The following is a 26,152-nucleotide window of genomic DNA, read 5'->3' on the forward strand; positions in this document are numbered from 1 at the left end:
TGGTTATTCAGAGTTTTACCAGTGGTCACATTTAAGTGACCGGACAGGGTACTAGGATTGTATGGAAATACAGCATAAAATAAGCATGGTCTGCCTGGAATCTGAAGAGTGAGCGGCCGAGTCCTCACAATCCACCCACTACTTCACAAGCAGCAACTACACACTGTTTCACAATGCTATACAGACCCTTTTGTAGCGCACCTTGTAAGTCAGCAGTGAAGCAGTGACCTGACACGCCCAGGGAGTGTTTATTTTCCACAGAATGTGTTAACAGCCTATGGAATACAGAAATAAGTAACTAATATAACTAACGCAAGAAACGCACACGAACGGTATCCATGTAAATCAAAGAACGCCGTGCTCTTCGAGAGGAAGCTAGCAGCTGCAGCGTTCTTTCAGTAAAGGCCACTTCCCAGCAACAAACGCTACTCGCTCTACAGTTTACAGATAGACCGTACTACTATTAGAAGTGGACCTTCACATTTTCCGCTAAAAATATGGCCCTCCACAGGGATCGGTTCTCAGACTACTTCTGTTCATTACGCATGGCAGTTTTACAGGGTAAGTCAGGAGGAAAGGTTCCTGCTTTGAGGGGTGATAGTATTTCTGAACAAAAAGTCATATGAACATACCTCCTATCGTTAAAAGTTTCACATGAAACTAATGAAAACATTGGGGAACAGGACAAATGCCGGTGATAGTAAATGGAACATTGTGATCTAGTGTTTTATTTAACTGCGTAAATTTCCTCACAAAAGATGTTCAAAAACTCCACAACCAAATACAATGCATTTTGCAGCTTTTGTCGTTAGTGTACGGTCCTATACTAGAGCACACGCATGTGAAATACGAGGGAGAACTTACTCCTTTGTGTCCACTCTGCCCTTGTAGACTTCGGTCTTAAGCCAACCTCACAAACAGTAATCTAATGGAGTACGATCGGGTGACCTCGGTGGCCAAGAAATGACTCCATGGCAACCGATCCAACGTCCACGATACGTTTCAGTGAGGTACTGTGTCACTGGCCGTGCCGAATGTGCAGGAACTCCATCATGCTGGAAGTACATACCGTTTCTTGTTGCCGAGGTATATCTTCCAAGTATTCTGGTAACACATTTTGAAGGAAATCAAGATACCGTACTCCATTAAGACGGCTACCTAAAACAACAGGACCGATGAGTTGGTCATCAACAATACTAAACCACACGGTCACTGAGAATGGTCAATAAAGACAAAACTACGTAGCGTAATGTAGCTTTAGTTGTATCCACATGTGAGTGCTGGTGAAGGAGGACATGCGACTGATGCCTGTGATTTTCAAACGGTTGTATGTCGGATACGGCTAAGAAGATGGCATATCACTAATGAAATGTGATTAACGTTGTCGACTTACATAACAAACTAAGGTTTTCACTTTAGGATTTTGTTTATGTAGTGCGACTTAGCTTTAAAAAATATACGACAATGTGTAATGAGTGTCACTCAGTGAACAACATTTCTGAAGAGGGCTCGGTAATGACCCGAAGCCGATAATCAGTAAATAAAATTTGTAATCTTAACGTAGGATTTTTAGCCACACATGTTTTAGATCAACAGATCGCGTATCTCTCCCCACTGACAATGTCCAAGAGTGACACTAATGATGATTGTTTTTGAATGCCAATAAAGATATTTTGTTTGTAACTCTTTGTTTCCTTTATTGTCTGAGAGCAGTCACCGAATTTGGAGGCTCACACTGTACATTGTTTATAACTAATTAATGTAACCAACACTAATTAGCTTCCAAAGCAATATAGTGTAATGAATCAGTCGCAACATAAAATGACTTCATAACGTGCACGTAACTAAAGATGACTACATTGTTTTAAAGTACACAGAGTTTATGAATATGCCACTCTAATTGCACATGATAATCATCAGAAAATCTTTGCTTTTAATTACATAAGTAAAGTACTGAAGCTCACGGTTGCGTCAGCGAGAAATACTGCATCTTTTACCCACATGACATTACTCAGTGATGACAGTGCCTCTGCATTCATTTACATAGAACATGATGGTTTCTCCTCGAACTGCAAAGAACACGTCAAGTATTTTGCCTCTCCCAGGAGAGATATCACGCATATGTCACTACATGCTGCTTCTCTGCCTTGTGAAAAATTTTAACTGACGCTGTGAGGCCGTGAAAAATTCGTCGCGCACCGTCAGGGCCGCAGGTTGTAGGCTAATACTGTGGTATGAGCCCTCTTACAATCGTAATCTCTGGGTTTATTCGATTGCAATTTTCAGCGATCATCTGATTATGAATTAAGTCAGCGTACAGCTATCAAAGACCGCGTTCCTCAAGTCATATCCGCAATGGTATTTGATTAAATGTGTGGCAGTTCAGTTAGCAAATAGCAAAGAGTTTTAAAGGAACAGGTAAGGGAGATTTGGCAGTTTCAAGTGAGTTCGATTCCGGAAAAGCCAACTTCTTCCATACCTCACCTCATCCAAGCCAAAAATCCTAATATTTCACTTTCAGGCGCTGGACTCGGCTTCTGACCTCTTGAAGGAAACTACACTGAAGCGCCAAAGAAACTGGTATAGGCACGCTTATTCAACTGCAGATATATGTAAATAGGCAGAATACGGCGGTGCGGTCGGCAACGCCTATATAAGATAAGTGTCTGGCGCAGTTGTTGGATCCGTTACTGCTGCTACAACGGCAGGTTATCAAGATTTAAGTGAGTTTGAACGTGGCGGTATAGTCGGCGCACGAGCGATGGGACACAGCATCTTCGAGGTAGCGATGAAGTGGGAATTTTCCCGTACGACCATTTCACAAGTGTGCCGTGAATGTCAGGAACCCGGTAAAACATCAAATCTCCGACATCGCTGCGGCCGGAAAAAGATCCTGCAAAAACTGGTCCACCGACGTCTGGAGAGAATCGTTCAACGTGACAGAAATGCAACCCTTGCGCAAATTGCTGCAGTTTTCAATACTGGGCCATCAAAAAGTGTTAGCGTACGAACCATTCAACGAAAAATCATCGATATGGGCTTTCGGCGCCGAAGGCCCACTCGTGTACCCTTGATGACTGCACGACACAAAGCTTTACGCCTCGCCTGGGCCCGTCAGCACCGAGATTGGACTGTTGATGACTGGAAACATGTTGCCTGGTCGGACGAATCTCGTTTCAAATTGTATCGAGCGGATGGACATGTACGGGTATGGAGACAACCTCATGAATTCATGTACCCTGCATGTCAGCAGGAGACTGTTCAAGCTTGTGCAGGCTCTCTGATGGTGTGGGGCGTGTGCAGCTGGAGTGATGTGTAGCCCCTGACACGTTTAGATACGACTCTAACAGGTGACGCGTACCTAAGAATCCAGTCTGATAACCTGCATCCATTCATGTCCGTGCATTCCCAACGGACTTGGGCAATTACAGCAGGTCAATGCGACACTCCACACGTCCAGAATTGCTACAGAGCGACTCCAGGAACACTCTTCTGAGGTTAAACACTTCCGCTGGCCACTAAACTCCCCAGATATGAACATTATTGAGCACATCTGGAATGCCTTGCAACGTGCTGTTCAGAAGAAATCTCCAGACCCTCGTACTCTTACGGATTTATGGACAGCCCTGCAGGATTCATGGTGTCAATTCCCTCCAGCTCTACTTCAGACATTAATCGAGTCCATGCCACGTCGTGTTGCGGCTCTTTTGCGTGCTCATAGGGGCCCTACATGATATTAGCCAGGTGTACCTGTTTCTTTGGCTCTTCAGTGTGTTGTCGGGTAACTTCATTCGTTAAAAAGATACTTCTTCAAAGCAGTGAAGCCTGATATTGTGTTTAAGTGGTTTATGAAATAAAAATTTCTTAAGGTAAAAAAACTTTTAATGCCTAGACTGTAATTTTCCTGTCACAATTAAAGTACGATAACTAGTTGTGGTTGCAGATCGTCCAAAACTTGTAAAAGCCGTGAATATGCATTGGAAAGCATCATAAGATGTAGTCATGCAATAACATGTATTCTCAAATACGAAGACAATCACAGTACGTAGTTTAAAAACATCACCTTGAGCAACCCAGGTTGTAGACCGTAATCTCGCGGGATGACGGAAGTATAGGAAAATGTCCAGTTGCCTGAGTAAATGTTGCTTCGAATGCTCATTATTTGCAACGCAACAATACTGCAGGTATTATTGTGGGAACAGTGTATGATTAGGTTCCAGAAATGGTCAGCTGTTCCGTAGACTGGCGTATAAGAGGATGATCCTGTATGACGCATGAAGTAGTCATCTTTATAAAATTTGCGCAGATTGAAGAATAGTAGGAAAATAGCGAAAGTGGTTTATGCCTGACAAGACACGTCAATACAAACTTAGTTTCGACGTCTATTGTCAGGCTGGTGGCTTTCTGAGGATGACACACCGATCAGTCGGTACCATTGGGCCTTCTGAGGCCTGTTCGGACGGAGAGAGAGAGTTACTTCATAACCTGTGTACTTCGACATTCCAAACGTTTATGAGTTTCATAACTTCTCGTAAAGTGATATCATATGACTTTTTCTTTTCACCACTATAGTGATAGTAATCGATCAAGAAAACCAATCCACAAAATAAATTAGCGGTATGCAGTGAAAGAAGAAAAAGGACAGTTCTGTCATTTTCCTCTCTCTCTTTTCGGTGGAGAAAGACCTCGCTGTATTTTAACAAATATACTAGCATAGCATAGAGGAGCATGGGTTACTATGAAATTTAATAATATCACTGGGACACATTAATATTTCATAATGTTAAGCAACATATTTCAATTGCACTTAAATAAAATGTAAACCTTTGCCTTTTTTACATTACTCAGAAACCCCTCTCCACTTGATCCATGGAATGCGGCTAATATTATGCAACGTAACACTCTTTTCATTTATTTATCCGTAAGTATTTACTTATTGAAATCATAAGCCGTGTAAAAGAATAGATACTTGCTACAGTTAGTAAAGTCTGTTAGGATGGATACACACCTAAGTTACTAAACTAAATTTATTTCAGTTTATTCCACGGGAAAGCTGAATCCAGAGGGCTGGATGAGAATTTGAACCCCGCTGTTCCTCTTATGCTTCTTTATAGGTTTAGTGATGCATTTTACTTTGCGATAACACTGTTTTAAGCGCAACGTTTTTGCGCCTTTCCTTGAATCTGGTGACACTTTCGCGCATGTAATCCGTGTTTACTATGTCAAGCTGGTGGAGTGAACGCCTTTTTGTTAGCAGGAATTCTAGTGAGAGATGTAGCATGGAGCTTAAGGCAATGGACTCGCATTCGAGAGGAGCGTGGTTCGAATCCCCGTCTGGCAACCGGCAATTAGGTTTACCATGGTTTATGGTTTCTCTAAATCAGTGAAGGTGATTGCCGTGATGGTTCCACTGAAAAGGACGCGACTGATATATTTCCTTGCCAATGTCCTAATTGAGTTTGTAATCTCCCTCAACGAGACGTTGTTGCTAATCTTTTTACCTTTTTTAATTATGGTGGTTTCCTAAGATTAGCCTTTATTGTTTTTTCTTTATTCTTTCTTTTCCTCGGTTTTACTTTTCTTTATACATAACGAACAGCTGAAGAACAGAGTGATAAATTTCTGAATGTATCTAGTCTCTGGAGTACGATGAGTGAGGCACGTAGATATCAAGAATCCACAGATGCCATTCTACGTAGCTCGCTCTGATTTCATATAAGCTAACTTGAGATAAACACAGAGGTTCCTTAAGCCGACATGGATCAAAAGATATTGATCCAGTTGTGTTTAAAATTCTCCGAAATAATTTGCTTCATTTTCTCATGTCATGTGTTACGTTGAATAGTTACTTTCAAGTATCAGACTAGAGTAACTGTGCTTCAGGAACTCACGCTTAGTACTCTTCGCAACGTGGCCGAGCGGTTCTAGGCGCTTCCGTCCGGAACGCGCTGCTCCTACGGTCGCAGGTTCGAATCCTGCCTCGGGCGTGGATGTGTGTGATGTTCTTAGGTTAGTTAGGTTTAAGTAGTTCTAAGTCTAGGGGACTGGTGACCTCAGATGTTAAGTCCCATAGTACTCAGAGCCATTTGAACCATTTTCTTCGCAACGCCATAACAGGTGTGACTTGCTGTTGCCTTTCTCAGACCGTCGGCTGGTTCGTCGAGTCCTCGACGATTATTCAGTATCATTTCAGTCATGTTCACTCCTCGCAGCTAAAAATCTTAGTCACTGAGATGAAATACAACCTGGCTGACCGAGACAGTGAGATACTACACACAGGAAGCGGCTATACGGGTAGCAGGGGCTGTGTGGAGGAGACTGGTTGGTTTTTTAGGTTGTAGTGTTTCGGGAAACTACAGAAAGGGCGTCAGTCTAAAAGGGTGCAGGGCAAACAAAGGAAGATAGACCTAGCAATAATCATTATTGTAGTTGTAAATTGTCGTAGCTGTGTTAGGAAAGGACCAGAGCTCCAGCGCTAATAGAAAGCACTGAAGCTCAAATCGTTATAGGTATGGAAAGCTAGCTAAAGTCGGAAATAATTGTAGCTGAAATTTTTTCAAGGGACCTCACCGTATTGAGAAATTATGGATTATGTACAGTTGGCGGTGGAGTGTTTATTGCTGTCAGAATTACTTTACCTTGTTGTGAAATTGAAGTAGATAGTTCCTGTGTTTTAGAATGGATAGAGGTTATACTTGACAGCCGGAATAAATTGATAATTTTTCTCTGCCTCGTGATGACTGGGTATTGTGTGCTGTCCTTAGGTTAGTTAGGTTTAAGTAGTTCTAAGTTCTAGGGGACTGATGACCATAGATGTTAAGTCCCATAGTGCTCAGAGCCATTTGAACCCATTTAAATTGATAATTAATTAGTTTTACCTACCCCTTGACTCAGATGATACAGTTGCTGAGCATTTCAAAGAAAACTTGAGTCTTGTTTCAAATAGGTACCCTACTCATACAATTATAGGTGATGGTCACTCGAATCTACCCTCGATATGCTAACAAAAATACATGTTTAAACGTGAAGTTAGTTCAGGAGCCTACTAGAAGTGTAAATGGTTGCGAAAACATTCATGACCTCTTATCAACATGTAATCCTGAGCAAATTGGGAACATCACTTAACATACAGGCATTAATGATCACAAGGCATTTGTAGCGAGACTGAAAACCGTAACATCCAAATCCACCAAAAATAAACGCAAAGTACATCTGTAAAAAAAAAAAAAATATTCGTTCGACGTCTTTCTGACTGTGTAAATGAAGACCAGCTGTGGTTTGAATTCAGAGAGATAGTATCGACGGCAATTGAGAGACATATACCACATAAATTAATATGAGATGGTACTGATTCCATATGGTACACAAAATGGGTCAGAACATCATTGCAGAAGCTACGAAAAAAGCATGCCAAATTTAAAGGAACGCAAAATCCCTAAGATTGGTGAAGTTTTACAGAAGCCCAAATTTAGCGCGAACTTCAATGTGAGATGCATTTATTAGTTTCCGTAACGAAGTTCTGTCTCGAAATCTGGCAGGAAACCCAAAGATATTCTGATCATATGTAAAGTACACCAGCGGCAAGACGTAATCAGTACCTTACTGCGCAATAACAATGGTTATGTCACTGACGACAGTGCCGCTAAAGCATAGTTACTAAACACAGTTCTCCGAAACTCCTTCACCAATGAAGTCTAAACAAATATTCCAGAAATCGAATATAGAATAACTGCCAACATGATTAACTTAGAAGTGGATATTCTCGTTATAGCAAAGCATCTTAGGTCACTTAATAAAGCCAAAGTCTCCAGTCGAGATTGTATACCAGTCAGGTTTCTCTCAGAATATGCTGATACAATAGCTCCATACTTAGCAATCACATACAACCGCTCGCTCTTCGAAAGATCAGTACCCAAAGACTGGGAAGCTGCACCAGTCAAACCAATACCCAAGAAAGGAAATAGGAGTAATTCGCTGAATTACAGGCCCATATCACTAAATTCGATTTGCAGTAGGATTTTGTAACATATACTATTTTCGAACATTATGAATCACCTCGAAGAAAATGATTTATTGACAAATAGTCAGCACGGATTCAGAAAATGTCGTTCTTATGAAACACAACTAAATCTTTAGTCTCACGAAGTAATGAGGGCTATCGAGAGGGGATGTCAAATGGATTCCATGTTTTTAGATATCCAGAAGGAAAAGTCTTCCGCCGCGCGCGGTAGCCGCGCGGTCTGGGGCGTCTTGTCACGGTCCGTGCGGCTCCCTCCGTCTGAGATTCGAGTCCTCCCTCGGGCATGGCTGTGTGTGTTGTCCTTAGCTTAAGTTAGTTTAAGTTAGATTAAGTAGTACGTAAGCTTAGAGACCGATGACCTCATCAGTTTGGTCCCATAAGACCTTCCCACAAATTTCAAATTTTCAAACGTCTTCTGATTGAATTGCGTGCCTATGCTGCATCGGCTCAGTTGTGTGATTGGATTCATGATTTCCTGTCAGAAATGTCACATTTCGCAGTAACTGGCGGAAAGTCATCGAGTAAAACAGAAGTAATATCTCGCGTCCCCCAAGGAAGAGTTATAAGCCTTCTGCTGTTCCATATGATGCTATCATTTACCGCCTTCTACAGTCATCAGATGGTCGAAAACAACTTAAACAACTTCTAAATGATTTAGACAAGGTAACTGTATGGTGTAAACCGTGTCAACTAACTCTAAATAATGAAGAGTGCGAATGCATTCATATGAGTGCTAAAAGAAATCCGCTAAATTTCCATTACGACTAAATAACAAAAATCCAAAGGTTGTAAATTCAGCTACATACTTAAGGATTACAATTTCGAATAACTTAAATCGGAACGATCACATAGATAATGTTGTGTGTAAAGCAAACCAAAGACTGCGATTTATTGGCAGAACATGTAGAAAGTGCAATAGGTCCACTAAGTAGACTGCTTACACCATGCTTGTCCGCCCTCTGTGCGGTGCGGCATTCACACCAGACGGGACTGTCGGAGGACACCGAAAAAGTTCAAAGAAGGGCAGCTCGTTTTATATATATGATAGGGCGGCCAATCTATGTTCGTAATTGTACGACAAATTAACGTCAGTGATATAGGTCTATAATTCTGCGTCATTCTTGTGATTTTCCTGGTCACGTCTCATGTTCCTTTGATCCGGTGACTTGATCTTTTACTTGTTTACGGCACTAGGTACTTCACGCGCGAAAGTTATGGTTTTTTATTTTATGAAAATCGCGTATGCTTTCTAAATAATGAAGTGCATGTATTAAAATTCGGGTTCATAATATTCTTTCTAAGAGATACCATCTACGCTGCCACATGCAGACAACGGGTAACTGAGTATTGCGACACCGCTGGCGTGTTCTAAGTGCATCTTAATCGGAGTGTTTATTTGTTTTTGCTTTATATGTCCTTCGCTAATTGTAACTTGCTTTCAAGTGTAGAGGAAAACACGTAAGTGCCATCTACCGACAGGATGTAACCCATAATATTCACTTACACTGCAGATGTGACATTTTTTCACTTCAGCGAAAGTTGGTGAACATTGCGGTTACAGATGAAGATGTTAAGCTGAAGCAGATGTAACATGCACAAAACGTCAATGTAGCCCTTAAAAACGGAGTTGCAGCTCCGAAGCGCGTTTGACTAAAACGGGAAAATAAAGTTCTGTGACTGAAGACGGCGTCATACTAACAAAAATATTCGTCACCATTAAGCTATACTAACGTCTGTTAAGGGGACATTGTACATAAAATTCGTTGAAATTTGAGATTTTCTGTTTCCTACTCCATAATGTACGTTGGACGTTCCTAAACGTTTTGGTATGTAATACATTAAAATCGGACAATTGTGAGACATTCAAATAATATTTTGAATGTTGACGTGTGACTGTCAAATTTCGCGGCTACGCATATACTGCAACAGTTGAGCAGTCATATATTGGGACCTACTCAGTTTAGAAGGCTGTGAATTGCTTCGTTTTGTGTCTACTGCTACATCTGAAAAGTTCACATTACGAATAAACGAATCAGTCCTTTGTTTGTGATACTAGTTTTCGTTGAAAGTAGTGTAATTATCGGCTATTTTTGTAGTAAGCTAAGTTCTCTTGCTTTTTATGCGTAAATAAAATGACTAAGCGTAAAAGTAACTTCAAGAAACGCAAATTTGCGGTTAACAGATATGCGAGACCTGCATTTTCTTCTGACGTACTATAAAACACGTATGTTAGCGGTGAAAGAAACCACGATAATGTTTTTGAAGTGACCACGTCCCCTAGTGCATCGAAAAGGAAAGTAACTTTAGAAACAGGTGACAGTGGTAAAAGTAATGATATTGCGGACAGCGTCACTATTGATCTGCAAATCCTTGCACAAATTGTCTCTTGCTGTCTTTGTGGTGGTGAAGTTGAACTTTATGAGGATATTGGAGCTAGAATAGGTGTATCTAAATTAATTATGAAATGTCAGAAATGCAAAAAAGAAAGGCATTTCATACTTCATCAAAGTGTTCAGCTAATGAATTGTATTAAACTAATGTGAGACTGTTCTATGGCCTTAGATGCATTGGTAAAGGTGCAAGGGCTGCTAATGTTCTCTGCACTGTGTTGAATTTGCCAAAACCACCTTCGATGTATATGAAGTATGTAACAGCAATTGGGGACTCTGTAAATGCTGTGGCTGAAGATTCAATGGTTGCTGCTACATCAGAAGCTGTTGAACAAAATGAGGGTGACACAGACATCAGCATTGCTGTGGATGGATCCTGGCAAAAGTGTGCGCTTAGTTCTAAAAATGGTTTTACATCTACAATAAGTATTGACACTGGAAAAGTTTTGGATTTTGAAGTTCTCAGTAAGTACTGCCAAGATTGTACAGCGAACCAGAAGAACAGATTACTTCATAAGCAGCAGTGTATAAAAATTATGATGGCACAATTGGAGGAATGGAAGTGAAAGGAGCAGTTAACATTTTCCAGTGTTCGCATAAGGAGAGAGGTGTCAGATATGTGAATTACTTAGGTGATGGAGACAGCAAGGCTTTCATTACAGTACAAAACAGTACACCATTTGATGTTCCTATGCAAAATCTTGAGTGTGTAGGACATGTCAAGAAAAGGATGGGAACATGTCTGCATAACCTAAAAACCGTGCAGGGTAACACAAAAATCTCTGACGGTAGGACAATAAAATGTGCTGGAAGATTAATGGACAAAGTAATTGATGAATTACAGGAATATTATGGAAGGCCATTAGAGATAACTGACAATTTACAGGTGATGAAAAGAGCTGTGTGGAGCACTTTCTTTCATCGACTATCAACTGATGAAAAGCTATGTCATGCTTTGTGTCCACCTCCACCAAACACTTGGTGTAAATATAGGCAAGCTGAATTTTCAGGCACCCTGCATGAATGTATACATAAACATTCTCTTCCTCTGGCAGTAATAGAGGCAATCAAGCCTATTTACAGAGATTTGGCAAATCCTGAGCTACTAAAGAAGTGCTTGCATAGCAAGACCCAGAATGTGAATGAATCCCCCAGTATTGTTGTGTGGTGCCGTGTGCCTAAAAATGTATTTATTGGCCTTATGACTCTGAAGTTAGCAGTAATAACTTGTAATGGTGGGACCTATGAAAGACTTAAGGTTCTGGAGAAGTTAGGGGTAAGATTTGGACAGAACACAGCTAAAGGACTACGGGAACAGGATGAGCTTCATGTACGTGGAGTTAGCTGCTCAGCAGACGACAAAAGAAGCAAGAAAGGAAAGGAGAAGGCAAGCACTGGACTGTTGTGACACTGAAGGAGACACAGACTATGGGCCAGGTCAATTCTAGTGCATAAAAGACGCAGAAATGTAAGTCTGTATAAGAATTTGTAATAAAAAACTTTTATACCTCAATATCTCTGAACTTAAGTTTTTGCAATAACTGACCCATTTTCTAAAAAAGTACTGATGGTAGAGACATGAAATTTCCACAGCGTGTCAGTGAGATTCAAGACATATGGAACTAGAATATTTAAAATATCCTGAGTTGTTTTGTTTTTATGTTCATTTATTTACAAAATTCTGTCAGAAAGTTGAGCGTTTGAAAAAAAAAAAAGATAGCATGTCCCACAATACAATTTTAGTAATAATTATAGTTCAGTATATCTGGAAAGGTGCATTCCATAATTATGGAAAATTGTAAGTTGGTGTCTTAAAACGTTTCCAAGATAATGGATCACAAAATTCGATTATTTAACATTGGCGGCATAGGACATACAATGTCCCCTTAATGCAGCGTCAAACATGATGCTTTTAAGGTAAATGAATGGAGCTCTCTCGATTAGCGTCATAATAGCAACACAGCAGTATTGACTCAAGTTGTGCAATTCAATTGCTCTCTCACTTTGCAAATATTCCATCGTTCATTCTTAAAAGAACATGGTATTCATAGTTCAAACTTGCTCGACATCATATAACACAAGAAATAAGAAAAAGAAATGGAAATGAATGTTAAGCTCCACATAAGCTAAGTTTTAACCCCTCCATAAAGCTAAGTTTTAACCCCTCCATATTGTGAAGATCGACTTTTATAATTGGCAGCTCTACATCACCAATGCTAGGCTGCTCCTGTTACGACCGTCAGATGGTCAGAATCAATAATGCAATCGCCAAATTTAAAATTCATGAACCTTGCATGACAGTCAGAAATGTATGTTCGTGTCACAAAATATTTTGAACAAACATACACTCGTATGTAAAGTCTGAGATAGGATGGACACCAAACCACAGCATCCTCAATATTTGGTTTACTCCAAGACAGATGAATTTCGATCATAAGGTGCGAGAAAAATAAACCATATGCAGTCATTTACTCATTAAATGATTGTTTGTATTCACGATATTAATCATTACTCTCTATTGGTTACTTATTTCTGATAATGAACCTATGAAACTTACGAGTGTCACAGGATTGCCAATTACGAACATTCTCAGCACAAGAACTGAGTAATTATGTGGCGTTTGTGAACATGTTTATAACTTTGTAGTTGTCTAAATTGCCAGGTAGCTGGATGTCATACAAATACGAACAATAGGAAAAATATATGTTGTGCACTGTCTGGCACTCAAGTCATACTAGTCATGCGATCAGGAGTAGTGCCTATATCACATTGCATTAGTGGTATTCCATGGATCGCATGGAGAGTGGTCTCTGGAATGTATTAAAGTGCTAGTACTAACTATAAAATAAGATAAAACATTAAATTTAATATTTTTGAGAGCATTTCTCGTGAAGAGCAGCTGTTTTTCTTGGTGTTTTAAAATGAACATAAACAGTTTCGACTGCAAGAAACATTTATTTTTGTGGTTACCGGTTTCGGTCAGTTTCTGACCATCTTCAGACCTCACGCCATGACAATAGGTGGTAGTAGTGAATAGAGCTGGCGTTTCGAATTCCACGAATGTCAACCACTCAGTTGATTTTCGTGGAGTTCGTAACGCCTGCTCCGCTCACTGCCAGTGCCTTCCATCATGGTATGTGGTCTGAAGATGGTCATAAACTGACCGAAACCAGTAACCATAAAAATAAAGGTTTCTTGCGGTCGAGACTGTTTATGTTCATTTTAATAAATTAAATTTAATAGATGATGACTTACTGACAACCTCAGCTGCCGACAGGTGTTGTTGATATACCTCGATGTGGACAGCTGAACATGTGTGCCCCGACCAGCACACGAACCCGGGATCTCCTGCTTACATGGCAGACGCTCTATCCATCTGTGCCACCGAGGACACAGATGAATCGTGCGACTGCAGGGACTTATCCCTTGCACGCTTCCCGTGAGACTCACATTCCCAACTGTCCACAATTCTACATATGTTTTGTACCTTATAGACATTTTCCCACCCACTCTTTACTCGCGCACGCTTTGGCGATTCCCGTAAGAGTTTGGGCAACCTGTACGCATTCGCACAGACGAAGGTCAATGGCTGTGTAGCCTGTAACTATATATACGAAGACAGTAACTTGTTCTCGAAAGAACCGTTACTGTTGATGACCGTGCAGCTTTTCCCAGGAATAAATGATGACTAACTGACAACCTCAGCTGCCGACAGGTCTTGTTGATATACCTCGATGTGGACAGCTGAAAATGTGGAGTGTCTGCCATGTAAGCAGGAGATCCCGGGTTCGAGTCCAGGTCGGGGCACACATTTTCAGCTGTCCACATCGGCAGCTGGGGTTGTCAGTTAGTCATCATTTATTCCTGGGAAAAGCTGCACGGTCATCAACAGTAACTGTTCTTTCGAGAACAAGTTACTGTCTTCGTATATATAGTTAAAGGCTACACAGCCATTGACCTTCGTCTGTGCGAATGCGCACAGGTTACCCAAACTCTTACGCGAATCGCCAAAGCGTGCGCGAGTAAAGAGTGTGTGAGCAAATGTCTATAAGGTACAATACATATGTAGAATTGTGGACAGTTGGGAATGAGTGTCTCACGGGAAGCGTGTAAGGGATAAGTCCCTGCAGTCGCAGTATTCATCTGTGTCCTCGGTGGCTCAGATGGATAGAGCGTGTGCCATGTAAGCAGGAGATCCCGGGTTCGTGTCCCGGTCGGAGCAAACATTTTCAGCTGTCCACATCGAGGTATATCAACAACACCTGTCGGCGGCTGAGGTTGTCAGTTAGTCATCATTGATTCCTGGGAAAAGCTGCATGGTCATCAACAGTAACTGTTCTTTCGAGAACAAGTTACTGTCTTCGTATATAAATTTAATAGCTCCTGTGAAAATGTTCTTCAATTGAGTAGAAAGATTTACTCAACAGAAAGTTCGTTACTTCATATTTGGACTCCACCACATTATTTACACCACACTTCATGTGCCCTGGCAGGTTGTTGAATACATGTGGACTCATGTATCTGAGTTCTTTCTGAACTAATGTTGACTCCTTGGAAGAGTTTGTTTATGGTCTTTGTGTTATATTCACGTATTTCACTATTTCCGAAAGAAGAGAAATATTGGTAATGACCAAGAACGTTATAGAATGTAAATGTAGCTGTAGTGAAGCAGTTGTCAAAGTTTTTCGATCAAATATGATTCTTATAATGCACTTCAGTATACAGTTGTGTTTCCCTCAAAAAATGAGTCGATTAGTAAAAGTAAATATGCTGCATAAACTCGTTTCTTCTTTTTTAAAGCACCTCTTGCATGAAACACGCGTGCTCCAAATGTACAAGGGAATTTCATGAATAATGCACATTAATTATTTTTACTTACACGTTTATTTTTGTCACTATCTCTTTTCAGTATAGTTTCCCTGCTTCTCTATGACGGAATCCCAATGTTTTGGAAGCTTTATTATTCCAATCAGGACACCACTTCTGTTTGTATGTCGAATGGCTCGGGTAACAGCGGTGGTGGAAAACTCTTCCAGAGAAAGATAACGATGTTCACGCATACGTTTTTTTCAACTTCGGGAAGAAGTCGAAGTCTGGTAGACTCAAGTACGCGCTGTAGGGAGGATGTGGCAACAGTCCCATCCGTATTCGCGCGGTTTGTGGGCTACAACGTTGCCGATACGCGGGCGAGCATTGTCGTGGAGAATGAGTGGCCCAGCCTCGAGGAAGTGAGGTGTTTTTTTTTTTTGCATTTTTCTGCGTTGGTCTTGCATGAAGTTACAATAATACACTGCTGTGACACTTGTTCCACATGAGACTCTCTCCATCATATTTTGGACGTGGGGAATTTGAAGCTTTCGACCCATTCCACTGTGATTTTTAACTCCAGTTCAAAGTCTCTAATACACGTTTCATCAACAGCGATAATTCGACACGAGAATCCTTGACCTTTATGAACGGATTGTTGTTTGTGCAAGGTTGCAGTGTCCAGTCGTTTCTACTTCTCTAACTTCTCTATAGCAGTCAAACAGTGTGGGACACATCTTGCAGAAATTTTTCTCTTTTTCAAATCATTAGTCAGAACACGGAATACAGATGTTGAGGTAAGTACCATGGTTTCAAAGAGTTCCTCACAAGTCGCAACTCCGATCTTCTTCAAGAACATCTGCCACTTGTCTCACACTTTGTTCATGTGTTGACGTTTTTGGCCTTTCAGGTCTTGGATTATTGTTTATGCTCATGCGACCACTACGAAAACGATTTACCCAACGTGAAACTGTACTATGCTCCACTGTAAATACATCACAAACTTCACTTAACGCACTATGGGTTTCTGTCGGGTTTTTGCCGAGTAAAGATCCGACCTTGATGTACGACCTCTGGTTTTCAGCAGTACCGTAACAGTCCCTGAGACGCCTGCAGGGTCCATTACTACACCCCGCCAGTTTTATGTTAGAGTACACAGCGAAAAATCAACCACTTAACTCAAGCTCCCAACTACATCTGACGTAATTTTCATTGTTGTTGCATCAAACAATCCACAGTGATACCAGCTTGCGCATTATTTGTGAAATGCACCTCACAATTGAATAAGGCGCTACATTAGTTGTATACAATGGGTTTCCCGAATGAGATTTTCACTCTGCAGCGGAGTGTGCGCTGATATGAAACTTCCTGGCAGATTAAAACTGTGTGCTGGACCGAGACTCGAACTCGGGACCTTTGCCTTTTGCGGGCAAGCGCTCTACCAACTGAGCTACCCAAGCACGACTCACGGCCCGTCCTCACAGCTTTACTTCTGCCAGTACCTCGTCCCCTACCTTCCAAACTTTACAGAAGCACTCCTGCGAACCTTGCAGAACTAGCACTCCTGAAAGAAAGAATATTGCGGAGACATGGCTTAGCGCACACTCCGCTGCAGAGTGAAAATCTCATTCTGGAAACCTCCCCCAGGCTGTGGCTAAGCCATGTCTCCGCACTCATGGAATTAATGCGAGAAATTAAAACTTGTAGTATATTACACACAATTACACAAAGATGGCAATGTCAGGGGTAGTATAGGTATGGAAGTTGTGAGTTCTAGAAGACTACTAAGTGAGTAGAATACTTTATCATAAAATTTAGTTACAATTTATTAATTTGACAACGTCAAGAAAGACCAAATTAAATTTTCTTGTTGTCCACTTGTTCTGGCTACTTGTCTCATTTATCATTGTACGTAATGAACGAGAAGGAGAAATTGCATCAGTTTGCGCATAGCAGATCGTAGTTTTGGCCGGCCGTGGTGGCCGAGCGGTTCTAGGCGCTTCAGTCCGAAACCGGGCGACTGCTACGATCGCAGGTTCGAATCCTGCCTCGGGCATGGATGTGTATGATGTTCTTAGGTTAGTTAGGTTTAAATAGTTCTAAGTTCTAGGGGACTGATCACCTCCGATGTTAAGTCCCATAGTGCTCAGAGTCATTTGAACCATTCGTAGTTTTGATCCGAAGGGATTATAACAGAAGGGATTAAAACTGCGTATCCTCTAATGGACCCACGTGCTCTTGTAAATCAAGTACTTTCTAATTGTACGATTAATATCGTTACTGATATCTCGCTTGTATACGCATAGAAGGATCCTTGTGTTCCATAATTACGAATGCTCCAGTACCAGATTAGATACAATGTTTCATGTCGAAATCAACACCTAATATGGCATCAATACCTCGATAATATTGGGGCAAAGGTATCGAGAGGAATAGGTTGCTTTTTTATGTATTTTAAGCCTTTTTTAAGAAGCATAAGCACTTACTTCGAATACAACGCGAAATATGGAAATTATGATGAGTTTCCATGAATCAAAATGAGTATAAAAACAAATAATAACATAAGCAGATAAGGACAAATATTGCAAACACAAATTTAAAAAAAATGGTTCAAATGGCTCTGAGCACTACGGGACTTAACATCTATGGTCATCAGTCCCCTAGAACTGAGAACTACTTAAACCTAACTAACCTAAGGACATCACACAACACCCAGTCATCACGAGGCAGAGAAAATCCCTGACCCCGCCGGGAATCGAACCCGGGAACCCGGGTGCGGGAAGCGAGAACGCTACCGCACGACAAATAAAAATATGAGCCTCTACGTGAATAAATGACACATGCAGTACGCTCGTTACAAGCAAACCTATTTTCTTAGAGAAAAGTCATATCAACTTTATCCATTCTGTTTTCATAAGCAGCCTAAAAATTTTGCTTTTATGCTGAACTGCATGAAGTTCACATAGATTTGAGTACTCGAACTACTTTTCCAGGGTAGTAGATATACTTCCTGACAAAAAAGTGAAGCACCCAGAAGACATAGCCGCTTGCCAGCAGGTACGTAAATGGTTAGAGTTACATTACTCTTTGACAAGTAGAGCGGCCAACAGAGTGCATTAGTGTTCATGTTTAGTGTGTTACCAGGCCTGGTGGTGTATACAGGGTGAATCACCTAAAACTTGCTCCGCAAATATTACGGAAATGGAAACCGCTACTGATCTGTGGTTTCCACAGAACGTGTTGGTAGTCAGGAGCTCGTACTGTCAGCCAATCGACAGATTGTAATACTTAGAAAGCGTATTTTTTATGCAAACATTTTGATATTTACAAACTACAGGTAGAGTAAATTAGAAAGTCTGTGTTTGTTGTAGGATTCTAGTGCGAGTCGTTTACGAGATACAGTATTTTGGAAAATTTCCACGTCAGCACTTAATAGTGCCATTCAACCTGCGTAGTTGCTAGGTACGATGTTCTTATGTTTGCTTACAGTGTGCTCGTGTGTTCCTTGAGTGCACTGCGACTTGTAGTCAGTTAGTGTGTTGAAACGACCCCTTTGAAAAATTGTGAATGACTGTGCTAGTAAACTTCTACGTTATTTGATACAAAGACAGCTGAGTAAAACAGAACGTACTGAGACAGTTCTCTCTTTACTTATTCTGATCATCACTAAACTGACACACAACATTTTTTTTAGCGCAACGCAATCTGACTTCCAATAATCCCTACAAAAGAATGTCACTGACTAACAATAACCTATACCTTTCATGAATCACTTACCTCACAAAAATTTTCGTTACTCGAACTACTACAATATAGCGAGCGCCAGTACTGTCAGCTAAATAAAAGAAGGCACTAACTACTGAAGGCACTAACTACTGATAGGCATAGTTAGCAAATGAAAGATTTTGATAGAGAACAAACAATGTATTTACCTTAATAGCGTGCAAAAGTCATAATATATATATTATTGCTTAATTTGATGTCACAAAATTGTGACATCAAATTAAACAAATTTCCTTTTTCTGAAGGACACACGTCCAGATCGTCCGCTCAAAACTGGCATCTCTCTCCACAATCCACCACTGCTGGCGGCTCACCTCCAACTGCGCAACGCTACGCGCTGTTCACATCCAACTGCCCAACACTACAATAGCGAATATTACAACAATGCCAACCAGCAACAGACTGCACACACCACAGTCAGTGATTTTCATACAGAGCGCAACGTGGCGTTACCAACATAAAAACCTAAACAGCCTACTTACAGTGTGAAAGTCCAAACAGGAGGTCGTGAGTAGACGATGGGATTTACCAATGCGGAAAAAGTTGACATGCTCATGGTGTATGGAGACTGTATGAAGAATGCAGTTCGTTCTTGTACGGTATATCCGGCAAGATATTCCAGAAGATGTCAACCACCTAGGCAATTATTTTTCAACCTCTTCAACGACTTACGTGAAAGTGGTAGCGTAACACCTAGACAACGTGACAGAAGGAAACAAGTGACGACAGAAGAGGGAGAAATCAATGATCTCACTGTTGTTGTAGTTGATCCGCACTTTAGCTCCTGCACAATCGCACGACGAAGTGGCATGAGTCAGGCAAGTGTCTTACACATTCTCCATCGACATAGGTTTCATCCATATCACACCAGTCTCCACCAAGAGCTGCATAGAAACAATTATGAGAATCGTGTTAACTACTATACATCAGCATTAGGCAGGATACTCCAGAAGTGCCATGTATCATGTTTATTGATGAAGCCACATTTAGCAGTCATGACCCCGCAAACCGCTGAAACATGAAACATGCTTCGCCAAGAGGAACGTCAGCGTCCACGGAGTATAAACATGTGGTGTGGGATAGTGAGCCGTCATCTATAGGCCCATTTTTCAGAGACAGAACACTTTACATGCATAAGTATCGTCTCCTCCTAACAGACCATCTTCCACGGATGTTAGAAGATGTTACTCTGCAGACTAGGGGGAACCTGCAGTACCAACATGATGGCTGTCCAGCACATAGTGCACGAAGTACGACAACATGTCTTCACGAATTGTTTGCAAATCGTTGGATTGGACGCAAGGAGCCTGTACCTTGCCCGCCCTTTCCCTAGATTTGACGCCTGCGGGGAAATCTGAAAGACGCTGTATACAAGGACATACGAACTACACCCGATGATACGCAACGATGTATTACTGCAACTTGCACGGACATCTGCGCTGAAATGCTAGCACTTGTGGCAGCAGTCGTTCAATACCAGAGTGGGAGCGTGTGTTGCCGCTGTCGATGGTCATTTTGAACACAACCTGAGATGGTCAGTTGCCTCTTTACTGGTCAGAATCCACACAATTAGTATATGCACTTGTGTTGTACTTCGTGTGTCCTACCACAGGTATTGCAAAAGTGTCGGTGCGGGAACTTTTCAAAATACGAAATCTAGCAAACCTCTAGCACTAAAATCCTGCAACAAGCATAACTGACATTTTAATTTACCCTACTTTTAGTTTTTTAATGTCAAAAGGCATTGTTCCATTTCAAAAAGCGTATCTTGGCACAAAAAATACGCTTTCTAAGTATTATTACGTCTGTTGATTGGCTAACAATACGAGCCCCTGACTGCCAATCCATTCTACGAAAACCGAACATCATAGCACTTTCCATTTACGCAATATCTGCGGTGCAAGTTTTAGGTGATTCACCCTGTACAAGGAGGGTGAACAGAGTCAGACGTCGAGCGATCACTGTGAAAGTACGGAGATGCCGCGGGCCGCATGGTACAGAAGCCAGATTTCTGGAGCATTCAAATGTAACGGTGACGCGATGTTTGACTACATGGGAACGTAATCTACATCTACATTTACATCTACATGGATACTTCGCAAATCACACTTAAGTGCCTGGAAGATGTTCAGCGAACCGCCGTCACAATAATTCTCTATTATCCCAATCTCGAAAAGCGCGTGGAAAAACGTACACATATATTTTTCCGTGCGAGGTCTGATTACCCTTATTTTATTATGACGATCGTTTCTCCCTATCTAGGTCGGCGCGAACAAAATATTTTGCATTCGGAGGAGAAAGTTAGTGATTGAAATTTCGTGAGAACATTCCGCCGCAACGAAAAATGCCTTTGTTTTAGTGACAGCCACTCCAAATCCTATATCATGTCAGTGACACACTTTCCCCTATTCCTCGATAATACGAAACGTGCTGCTCTTCTTTGAGCTTTCTCGATGTACTCCGTTAATCCACCGCACAGCAGTACTCCAAAAGAGGACGGACAAGCGTAGTATAGGCAGTCTCTTTAGTAGATCTGTTGCATCGTCTAAGTGTCCTACCAACAAAACATAGTCTTTGGCTAGCCTTCCCCACGACATTATATGTGTGTTCTTTCCAATTTAAGTCGTTCGTGATTATAATTCCTAGGTACTTAGTTGAATTCACGGCCTTTAGTTTTGACTGACTTATCGTGTAACCGTAGCTTAACGGATTCTTGTAGCACACATTTGGATGACCTCACACATTACATTATTTAGGGTCAATTGCCTTTTTCGCACCATACAGATATCTTTTTTAAATCGTTTTGCAATTTGTTTTGATCTTATCATGACTCTACTAGGCAATAAACGACAGCATCATCTGCAGACAACTTAAGACGGCTGCTCATATTGTCACCTAAATCGTTTATATATATATAAGAAACAGCAAGTGGGCCTATAACACTACCTCTGGACACGGCGGGAATCAATTCTGTTTACTCAATGACTTCCCACCAATTATAACGAACTGTGACCTCACGAATCCATTCGCATAACTGAGACGATATTCCATTACCACGCAATCTGACTACAAACCGCTTGTGAGGTATAGTATCAAAAGCCTTCTGGAAATCTAGAAATACGGAATCAATTTGAAATCCCTTGTAAGTAGCACTCAACACTTCGGTGAGCAAAGATCTAGTTGTGTTTCCCAAGAACGATGCTTTCTAAATCCGTGTTGACTGTGTGCCAATAGACCGTTCTGTTTGAGGTAATTCATAATGTCCGAACACAATATACGTTCTAAAATCCTGCTGAATATCGACGTTAATGATATGGGATTGTAATTTAATGGATTACTCCTACTGCGTTTCTTGAACACTGGTGCGACCTGCGCAGCTTTCCAATCGTCGGGTATGCATTTTTCTTCCAGCGAGCGGTTGTATATGACTGCCAAGTGTGGAGCTATTGCATCAGCATACTCTGAAAGGAACCTAATTGGTATACAGTCTGGACCGGTAGACTTGCTTTTATTGATTGAAGTTCCTTCAATACCCCGAAGATATCTAATTCTACGTTAGTCATGTTGGTAGCTGCTCTTGATTTGGTTTCTGGGATATTTACTTCGTCTTCTTTGGTGAAGGAATTTCGTAAGACTGTGTTTAGTAGCCGCCCGGTGTGGCCGTGCGGTTCTAGGTGCTTCAGTCTGGAGCCGCGTGACCGCTACGGTCGCAGGTTCGAATCCTGCCTCGGGCATGGACGTGTGTGATGTCCTTAGGTTAGTTAGGTTTAAGTAGTTCTAAGTTATAGGGGACTGATGACCACAGATGTTCAGCCCCATTGTGCTCAGAGCCATTTGAACCATTTTTGTGTTTAGTAACTCCGCTTTGGCAGCACTGTCATCGATTGTATTTCCATTGCTATTGGGCAGAGAAGGCATTGATTGAGTGTTGCTGCTTGCATACTTTACATACGACCAGAATCTCTTTGGATTGGATTTTCTGCCAGGTTTCGAGACAAAGTGTGCGTATGTGTGTGAACTCCTAAGGGTGATGAGGTCATCGGTCCTTAGACTTACACACCACTTAACTTAACTTAGGCTAAGGACAACACACACACGCCCTCTAACCGCGCGGCCTCGAGACAAAGTTTCGTTGTAGAAGCTATTATAAGCATCTCTCATTGAAGTGCGACCTAAATTTCATGCTTCTGTAAAAGGTCGGCGATCTTAGAGATTTTGCTTTCATTTAAATTTCTCATGTTTTTTTTTTTTTTGTTCTGACGCCTCTGTGTACCAAGGGGAATCAACTACGTCGTCTGCTAATTTATTTGGTATAAATCTGTCAACTGCCGTCGATACTATTTCTTTGAATTAGGGCCACATCTGGTCTACACTTACATCGTTAATTTGGAAGGAGTGGACATTGTCTCTCAGGAAGGCGTGAAGTGAATTTTTATCTGCTCTTTTGGATACGTCCGTAACTTTTCCCGAGGGCATGCAGCTTTACTGTATGATTAAATGATGATGGCGTCCTCTTGCGTAAAATATTCCGGAGGTAAAATAGTCCCCCATTCGGATCTCCGGGCGGGGACTACTCAAGAGGACGTCGTTATCAGGAGAAAGAAAACTGGCGTTCTACGGATCGGAGCGTGGAATGTCAGATCACTTAATCGGGCAGGCAGGTTAGAAAATTTAAAAAGGGAAATGGATAGGTTAAAGTTAGATATAGTGGGAATTAGTGAAGTTCGGTTGCAGGAGGAACAAGACTTCTGGTCAGGTGACTACAGGGTTAGAAACACAAAGTCAAATAGGGGTAATGCAGGAGTAGGTTTAATAATGAATAGGAAAATAGGAATGCGGGTAAGCTACTACAAACAGCATAGTGAACGCATTATTGTGGCCAAGATAGATACGAAGCCCACACCTACTACAGTAGTGCAAGTTTATATGCCAACTAGCTCTGCAGATGACGAAGAAATTGAAGAAATGTATGATGAAATAAAAGAAATTATTCAGACAGTGAAGGGAGACGAAAATTTAATAGTCATGGGTGACTGGAATTCGAGTGTAGGAAAAGGGAGAGAAGGAAACGTAGTAGGTGAATATGGATTGGGGCTAAGAAATGAAAGAGGAAGCCGCCTGGTAGAATTTTGCACAGAGCACAACTTAATCATAGCTAACACTTGGTTTAAGAATCATGATAGAAGGTTGTATATATGGAAGAACCCTGGAGATACTAAAAGGTATCAGATAGATTATATAATGGTAAGACAGAGATTTAGGAACCAGGTTTTAAATTGTAAGACATTTCCAGGGCAGATGTGGACTCTGACCACAATCTATTGGTTATGACCTGTAGATTAAAACTGAAGAAACTGCAAAAAGGTGGGAATTTAAGGAGATGGGACCTGGATAAACTGAAAGAACCAGAGGTTGGACAGAGTTTCAGGAAGAGCATAAGGGAACAATTGACAGGAATGGGGGAAAGAAATACAGTAGAAGAAGAATGGGTAGCTTTGAGGGATGAAGTAGTGAAGGCAGCAGAGGATCAAGTAGGTAAAAAGACGAGGGCTAGTAGAAATCCTTGGGTAACAGAAGAAATATTGAATTTAATTGATGAAAGGAGAAAATATAAAAATGCAGTAAATGAAGCAGGCGAAAAGGAATACAAACGTCTCAAAAATGAGATCGACAGGAAGTGCAAAATGGCTAAGCAAGGATGGCTAGAGGACAAATGCAAGGATGTAGAGGCTTATCTCACTAGGGGTAAGATAGATACTGCCTACAGGAAAATTAAAGAGACCTTTGGAGATAAGAGAACCACTTGTATGAACATCAAGAGCTCAGATGGAAACCCAGTTCTAAGCAAAGAAGGGAAGGCAGAAAGGTGGAAGGAGTATATAGAGGGTCTATACAAGGGCGATGTACTTGAGGACAATATTATGGAAATGGAAGAGGATGTAGATGAAGATGAAATGGGAGATACAATACTGCGTGAAGAGTTTGACAGAGCACTGAAAGACCTGAGTCGAAACAAGGCACCCGGAGTAGACAACATTCCATTGGAACTACTGACGGCCTTGGGAGAGCCAGTCCTGACAAAACTCTACCATCTGGTGAGCAAGATGTATGAAACAGGCGAAATACCCTCAGACTTCAAGAAGAATATAATAATTCCAATCCCAAAGAAAGCAGGTGTTGACAGATGTGAAAATTACCGAACAATCAGTTTAATAAGCCACAGCTGCAAAATACTAACACGAATTTTTTACAGACGAATGGAAAAACTAGTAGAAGCCGACCTCGGGGAAGATCAGTTTGGATTCCGTAGAAATACTGGAACACGTGAGGCAATACTGACCTTACGACTTATCTTAGAAGAAAGATTAAGGAAAGGCAAAGCTACGTTTCTAGCATTTGTAGACTTAGAGAAAGCTTTTGACAATGTTGACTGGAATACTCCCTTTCAAATTCTAAAGGTGGCAGGGGTAAAATACAGGGAGCAAAAGGCTATTTACAATTTGTACAGAAACCAGATGGCAGTTATGAGTCGAGGGGCATGAAAGGGAAGCAGTGGTTGGGGAGTAAGACAGGGTTGTAGCCTCTCCCCGATGTTATTCAATCTGTATATTGAGCAAGCAGTAAAGGAAACAAAAGAAAAATTCGGAGTAAGTATTAAAATCCATGGAGAAGAAATAAAAACTTTGAGGTTCGCCGATGACGTTGTAACTCTGTCAGAGACAGCAAAGGACTTGGAAGAGCAGTTGAACGGAATGGATGGTGTCTTGAAGGGAGGATATAAGATGAACACCAACAAAAGCAAAACGAGGATAATGGAATGTAGTCGAATTAAGTCGGGTGATGTTGAGGGTATTAGATTAGGAAATGAGACACTTGATGTAGTAAAGGAGTTTTGCTATTTGGGGATCAAAATAACTGATGATGGTCGAAGTAGAGAGGGTATAAAATGTAGACTGGCAATGGCAAGGAAAGCGTTTCTCAAGAAGAGAAATTTGTTAACATCGAGTATAGATTTAAGTGTCAGGAAGTCATTTCTGAAAGTATTTGTATGGAGTGTAGCCATGTATGGAAGCGAAACATGGACGGTAAATAGTTTGGACAAGAAGAGAATAGAAGCTTTCGAAATGTGATGCTACAGAAGAATGCTGAAGAT

General features: G+C 41.2%; 1 protein-coding gene and 1 non-coding gene across 2 annotated transcripts in view; both read right to left on the bottom strand.

The window, feature by feature from the left end:
* LOC126184889 (cysteine dioxygenase type 1) overlaps nucleotides 1–26,152 on the bottom strand; it is a 134,616-nt gene that overhangs the window by 14,340 nt on the left and 94,124 nt on the right. The gene's annotated exons all lie outside the window — the stretch shown is intronic.
* Trnal-caa (transfer RNA leucine (anticodon CAA)) lies at nucleotides 16,603–16,677 on the bottom strand. Its single transcript has one exon. It is a non-coding gene; the product is annotated as a tRNA-Leu (tRNA).

This window comes from Schistocerca cancellata, chromosome 4 (genome assembly GCF_023864275.1).
Source record: "Schistocerca cancellata isolate TAMUIC-IGC-003103 chromosome 4, iqSchCanc2.1, whole genome shotgun sequence".
NCBI lineage: Eukaryota > Metazoa > Arthropoda > Insecta > Orthoptera > Acrididae > Schistocerca > Schistocerca cancellata.